The sequence below is a fragment of the Bacillus rossius genome, unplaced genomic scaffold, assembly GCF_032445375.1.
Source record: "Bacillus rossius redtenbacheri isolate Brsri unplaced genomic scaffold, Brsri_v3 Brsri_v3_scf957, whole genome shotgun sequence".
In the NCBI taxonomy this organism is placed as follows: Eukaryota; Metazoa; Arthropoda; class Insecta; order Phasmatodea; family Bacillidae; genus Bacillus; species Bacillus rossius.
This window is the reverse complement of record NW_026963203.1, coordinates 1-7,500: the sequence shown is the minus strand read 5'-3', so window position 1 is coordinate 7,500 and position 7,500 is coordinate 1.

Sequence of the window (7,500 nt, the reverse complement as noted above, 5' to 3'; positions counted from 1 at the left end):
CTACCCTTCAGTAAAGCAGGTATCTCTTATAGATGGTGACTGCACCTTGGCCAGGATTGAAGACCGCGACTAACCCCTTTGAAACTTGTCTCTCAGGGAGCTGCGATCCATCAAACATTTCATTGTTAACAGAGGGGAACCATTACTTGGTTAAGACGATAGGACACGCGTTCCCCACCATTTCGCATCCAATCGAATTGCCGCACAAGAGCTCGTTACCTAAGAAAGGTATAGCATTGGCTCGCAGCTAGTGTATTGCAGTTCAGACAGATAGGCCACTTTAGATAGTTCTTAGTGTTCACAGTTATCACCAAGACTAGACCCATATGGAATTAATTCTTCAAGGAGCAGCGGTCCACCAATAAGAGAGATGAAGACATGTTTTCGGATGGCCACAACGCCCCCTCGCCACCCAAATGTGCATGTTTCAAGTGTACATTGGGAGTCGACGGAACATCGGGAGTCCGCTTGCTTTCTCCGGATCAGCTGCCACCCCCCTGATCTACCAGATAGACAAGAACATGTCTTCTCCGCCAATCTCATCCACCGAAGCTCCGATCATGGCTTCTTCTACCTTTATACTGATATACCCCCACGAGAGCAACATGCGGGCAAGGGAACTCTTGCTACCCTTCAGTAAAGCAGGTATCTCTTATAGATGGTGACTGCACCTTGGCCAGGATTGAAGACCGCGACTAACCCCTTTGAAACTTGTCTCTCAGGGAGCTGCGATCCATCAAACATTTCATTGTTAACAGAGGGGAACCATTACTTGGTTAAGACGACCGGACACGCGTTCCCCACCATTTCGCATCCAATCGAATCGCCGCACAAGAGCTCGTTACCTGAGAAAGGTATAGCATTGGCTCGCAGCTTGTGTATTGCAGTTCAGACAGATAGGCCACTTTAGATAGTTCTTCGTGTTCACAGTTAAGACCACGGCTAGACCCATATGGAATTAATTCTTCAAGGAGCAGCGGTACACCAAGCATTTCATTGTGTACTAGAAAGCACCTCTACCATGTAACAAACATACGACCACCAAATTTCTGCTTACTTCCCCCAGCGGATAGTATTTGCTAGTATCATCCACAAAGTAAATCAATTTTTTCAATGTACCGCTTCTTGGGGGAACTGGGCATGAATCAATCAAGCATTTTGAGGTAGCATGTCCGCTTCACCGCGAGGTGCTCTGAATACCATTATACATTCTTTTTCATCATCCACTTTCAGACCACTACAAGACCCATACTGAATTAATTCCTCAAGGAGCTGCAGTCCACAAAACATTTTACTGTGTACTAGAGGGCACCTCCACCATGTAACAGAAAACATACAACCTTCTTAATTTAATTCTGCATTGTTTCCCAGACGATTTGTTAGCCATACAACAGTACCATCCACAGTAATTCACCTCTTTGAAATCCAATGCATTGTAGAGAAACTGAGGTGGTAGCATTCAAACCGTTCTGTAATGTTAATTCTGCTTCATAGAAAGGTGCTACAGGTTCCACAATAATTAATTGGATATTTTTGCAATATATATAGGGCGAGAAAACTCGGGGGGACTCCCTTTTCATTTATGTACATATTCTTTCCATATTGCAAATAATTCCAATTTTTCCCGATTGCATGTCCCCCTAATATACCCAAAATGGGCCTATCGATGGGTTCACAAAGGTACCCAAAATATGAGATTTTGACTGAAAGAGGCTGGCTAACTTCCGGGAACATGATCATAGGAAATAGGTCAAAATCCCGAATCGCAGTTGTTTACGAACAACCACGAACGGAGACTTAAAATAACCTATAAGGCTGGAATTCATGGGGCCTGTATAACAGGCATTTACACAGACTCTCGGGAGGGAGGGCTCTGTGGCCGGGAGAATTTTCTGGCTCCCCGCCCGAAACTTTTCAGAGTCCCTAATGCCTGCTTGAATGTGAATAAGCAGAGCCCGGTAGCTGATATTTTGCCGGGGTGTGGAGGCCCCGGTCGCCGCCAAATTCCTCTGGTCACAGCTTGTGTTAATACACATGTTAATTTTACATGCAAACCACCAATGACAATTTTCCTCGGCCGCGGAGGCCTCGGTCGCCGCCAGAATTTTCTGGTTCCCGCTCAATATATTGCAGAGTCCTGCAGGCCTGCTTCTGTAGGAATATGCAGAGCCCGGTAGCTGATATTTTGCCGGGGTGAGGAGGCCTCGGTCGCCGCCAAATTCCTCTCATCCCAGCTTGTGTTAATACACATGTTAATTTTACATGCAAAACCACCAATTACCATTTCCTCGGCCGCGGAGGCCTCGGTCGCCGGGAGATTTTCCTGGCTCCCCGCTCAATATACTGCACAGTCCCGCAGGCCTGTCTCCAGTGGAATACACACAGTCCGAGAGCCGAAAATTTGCCGGGGTGTGGAGGCCTCGGTCGCCAACAGATTGCCATAGGCTCTGGCTGCAATATTTACCGTGTATTTTTTCCCTCCAGAGACACCACTACACCCTATATAACCCAAAATGGGCCTTGACGCGTGTACACGCGGAGCCCGAGCGCCGAGAGTTCTCCCGGCCGCGGAGGCCTCGGTCGCCGGGAGAATTTCAACGGCCCCTGCTCGAAATTTTTCTAAGTCCAGAATGCCTGCTTCTCCCAGCCTGTGTTAATACACATGTTAATTTAACATGTAAAATCACCAAGGACCATTTCCTCGGCCGCGGAGGCCTCGGTCACCGCCAGAATTTTCTGGCTGCCCGCTCCCCATGGGTAGACGCGCTGCCCAAGCGCCGAGAGTTCTCCCGGCCGCGGAGGCCTCGGTCGCCGGGAGAATTTCTCCGGCCCCTGCTCGAAATTTTTCAAAGTCCAGAATGCCTGCTTCTCCCAGCATGTGTTAATACACATGTTAATTTAACATGTAATATTACCAATGACCTTTTCCTCGGCCGCGGAGGCCTCGGTCGCCGCCAGAATTTTCTGGCTGCCCGCTCCCCATGGGTAGACGCGGAGCCCGAGCGCCGAGAGTTCTCCCGGCCGCGGAGGCCTCGGTCGCCGGGAGAATTTCTCCGGCCCCTGCTCGAAATTTTTCAAAGTCCAGAATGCCTAGTTCTCCCAGCCTGTGTTAATACACATGTTAATTTAACATGTAAAATTACCAAGGATTATTATCCCGGCCGCAGAGGCCTCGGTCGCCGCCAGAAATTTCTGGCTCCCCGCTCAATGTATTGCAGAGTCCCGCAGGCTTGCTTCTCCAAGCCTGTGTTAATACACATGTTAATTTAACATGTAAAATTACAGAGGATTATTTCCCCGGCCGCGGAGGCCTCGGTCGCCGCCAGAATTTTCTGGCTGCCCGCTCAATGTATTGCAGAGTCCCGCAGGCTTGCTTCTCCAAGCCTGTGTTAATACACATGTTAATTTAACATGCAAAATCACCAATGACAAATTCCTCGGCCGCGGAGGCCTCGATCGCCGGGAAAATGTTCTGGCTCCCTGCTCGAATTTTTTTTCTAAGTCCCGATTCGCTATTACAGGCTGGCGCACGGAGTCCGAGGGGCGTAAATATGCCGGGTAGTGGTGCCTTCCGTCGCCGAGACATTTTACAATTGCCTGGGAGCAGTATTTAACATGTTAATTTTTTCCCCTCGTGACACCACTACCCCCTATATAACGCAAAATGGGCCTTGCCAAGGGGGCGCGCAACGCCCGAGCGCGGGCGTTTTTCCCGGCCGCCGAGACCTCCATCGCCGGGAGAATGTCTTCAGCTATTTGCTAGATTTCCCGATTCGCCCCGCACGACAAACAACCACGAACGAGGTGGTTTTCGAGAGTTCTCCCGGCCGCGGAGGCCTCGGTCGCAGGGAGAATTTCCCTGGCCCCTGCTCGAAATTTTTCTAAGTCCAGAATGCCTGCATCTCCCAGCCTGTGTTAAAACACATGTTAATTTAACATGTAAAATTACCAATGACCATTTCCTCGGCCGCAGAGGCCTCGGTCGCAGCCAGAATTTTCTGGCTCCCTGCTCAATATATTGCAGAGTCCCGCATGCTTGCTTCTCCAAGCCTGTGTTAATACACATGTTAATTTAACATGTAAAATTACCGAGGATTATTTCCCCGGCCGCGGAGGCCTCGGTCGCCGCCAGAAATTTCTGGCTCCCCGCTCAATATATTGCAGCGACCCGCAGGCTTGCTTCTCCCAGCCTGTGTTAATACACATGTTAATTTAACATGTAAAATCACCAAGGACCATTTCCTCGGCCGCGGAGGCCTCGGTCGCCGCCAGAATTTTCTGGCTGCCCGCTCCCCATGTGTAGACGCGGAGCCCGAGCGCCGAGAGTTCTCCCGGCCGCGGAGGCCTCGTAGCCGGGAGAATTTCTCGGGCCCCTGCTCGAAATTTTTCTAAGTCCAGAATGCCTGCTTCTCCCAGCCTGTGTTAATACACATGTTAATTTAACATGTAATTTTACCAATGACCTTTTCCTCGGCCGCGGAGGCCTCGGTCGCCGCCAGAATTTTCTGGCTCCCGGCTCAATATATTACAGAGTCCCGCAGGCCTGTCTCCAGTGGAATACACACAGTCCGAGAGCCGAAAATTTGCCGGGGTGTGGAGGCCTCGGTCGCCAACAGATTGCCATAGGCTCTGGCTGCAATATTTACCGTGTATTTTTTCCCTCCAGAGACACCACTACCCCCTATAAAACCCAAAATAGGCCTTGCGGTGGGTACACGCAGAGCCCGAGCGCCGAAGTTCTCCCGGCCGCGGAGGCCTCGGTCGCCGGGAGAATTTCTCCGGCCCCTGCTCGAAATTTTTCAAAGTCCAGAATGCCTGCTTCTCCCAGCCTGTGTTAATACACATGTTAATTTAACATGTTAAATTATCGAGGATTATTTCCCCGGCCGTGGAGGCCTCGGTCGCCGCCAGAATTTTCTGGCTCCCCGCTCAATATATTGCAGAGTCCCGCAGGCTTGCTTCTCCCAGCCTGTGTTAATACACATGTTAATTTAACATGTAAAATCACCGAGGACCATTTCCTCGGCCGCGGAGGCCTCGGTCGCCGCCAGAATTTTCTGGCTCACCTCTCAATGTATTGCAGAGTCCCGCAGGCTTGGTTCTCCAAGCCTGTGTTAATACACATGTTAATTTAACATGTAAAATTACCGAGGATTATTTCCCCGGCCGCGGAGGCCTCGGTCGCCGCCAGAATTTTCTGGCTCCCCGCTCAATGTATTGCAGAGTCCCGCAGGCTTGGTTCTCCAAGCCTGTGTTAATACACATGTTAATTTAACATGTAAAATTACCGAGGATTATTTCCCCGGCCACGGAGGCCTCGGTCGCCGACAGAATTGTCTGGCTCCCTGCTCGAATTTTTTCTAAGTCCCGATTCGCTATTACAGGCTGGCGCACGGAGTCAGAGGGGCGGGAATTCGCCGGGTAGTGGTGCCTTCCGTCGCCGAGACATTTTTCTATTGCCTGGAAGCTGTATTTAACATGTTAATTTTTTCCCCCTCGGGACACCACTACCCCCTATATAACCCAACATGGGCCTTGCCGCGGGTACACGCGGAGCCCGAGCGCCGAGTGTTCTCCCGGCCGCGGAGGCCTCGGTCGCCGGGAGAATTTCTCCGGCCCCTGCTCGAAATTTTTCAAAGTCCAGAATGCCTGCTTCTCCCAGCCTGTGTTAATACACATGTTAATTTAACATGTTAAATTACCGAGGATTATTTCCCCGGCCGTGGAGGCCTCGGTCGCCGCCAGAATTTTCTGGCTCCCCGCTCAATATATTGCAGAGTCCCGCAGGCTTGCTTTTCCCAGCCTGTGTTAATACACATGTTAATTTAACATGTAAAATTACCAATGACCATTTCCTCGGCCGCAGAGGCCTCGGTCGCCGCCAGAATTTTCTGGCTCCCCGCTCAATGTATTGCAGAGTCCCGCAGGCATGCTTCTCCAAGCCTGTGTTAATACACATGTTAATTTAACATGTTAAATTACCGAGGATTATTTCCCCGGCCGTGGAGGCCTCGGTCGCCGCCAGAATTTTCTGGCTCCCCGCTCAATATATTGCAGAGTCCCGCAGGCTTGCTTTTCCCAGCCTGTGTTAATACACATGTTAATTTAACATGTAAAATCACCAAGGACCATTTCCTCGGCCGCGGAGGCCTCGGTCGCCGCCAGAATTTTCTGGCTTCCCGCTCCCCATGGGTAGACGCGGAGCCCGAGCGCCGAGAGTTCTCCCGGCCGCGGAGGCCTCGGTCGCCGGGAGAATTTCTCCGGCCCCTGCTCGAAATTTTTCAAAGTCTAGAATGCCTAGTTCTCCCAGCCTGTGTTAATACACATGTTAATTTAACATGTAAAATTACCAAGGATTATTATCCCGGCCGCAGAGGCCTCGGTCGCCGCCAGAAATTTCTGGCTCCCCGCTCAATGTATTGCAGCGTCCCGCAGGCTTGCTTCTCCAAGCCTGTGTTAATACACATGTTAATTTAACATGTAAAATTACAGAGGATTATTTCCCCGGCCGCGGAGGCCTCGGTCGCCGCCAGAATTTTCTGGCTGCCCGCTCAATGTATTGCAGAGTCCCGCAGGCTTGCTTCTCCAAGCCTGTGTTAATACACATGTTAATTTAACATGCAAAATCACCAATGACAAATTCCTCGGCCGCGGAGGCCTCGATCGCCGGGAAAATGTTCTGGCTCCCTGCTCGAATTTTTTTTCTAAGTCCCGATTCGCTATTACAGGCTGGCGCACGGAGTCCGAGGGGCGTAAATATGCCGGGTAGTGGTGCCTTCCGTCGCCGAGACATTTTACAATTGCCTGGGAGCAGTATTTAACATGTTAATTTTTTCCCCTCGGGACACCACTACCCCCTATATAACCCAAAATGGGCCTTGCCAAGGGGGCGCGCAACGCCCGAGCGCGGGCGTTTTTCCCGGCCGCCGAGGCCTCCATCGCCGGGAGAATGTCTTCAGCTATTTGCTAGATTTCCCGATTCGCCCCGCACGGCAAACAACCACGAACGAGGTGGTTTTCGAGAGTTCTCCCGGCCGCGGAGGCCTCGGTCGCCGGGAGAATTTCTCGGGCCCCTGCTCGAAATTTTTCTAAGTCCAGAATGCCTGCATCTCCCAGCCTGTGTTAAAACACATGTTAATTTAACATGTAAAATTACCAATGACCATTTCCTCGGCCGCAGAGGCCTCGGTCGCAGCCAGAATTTTCTGGCTCCCTGCTCAATATATTGCAGAGTCCCGCATGCTTGCTTCTCCCAGCCTGTGTTAATACACATGGTTATTTAACATGTAAAATTACCGAGGATTATTTCCCTGGCCGCAGAGGCCGCGGTCGCCGCCAGAATTTTCTGGCTCCCCGCTCAATGTATTGCAGAGTCCCGCAGGCTTGCTTCTCCAAGCCTGTGTTAATACACATGTTAATTTAACATGTAAAATTACCGAGGATTATTTCCCCGGCCGCGGAGGCCTCGGTCGCCGCCAGAATTTTCTGGCTCCCCGCTCA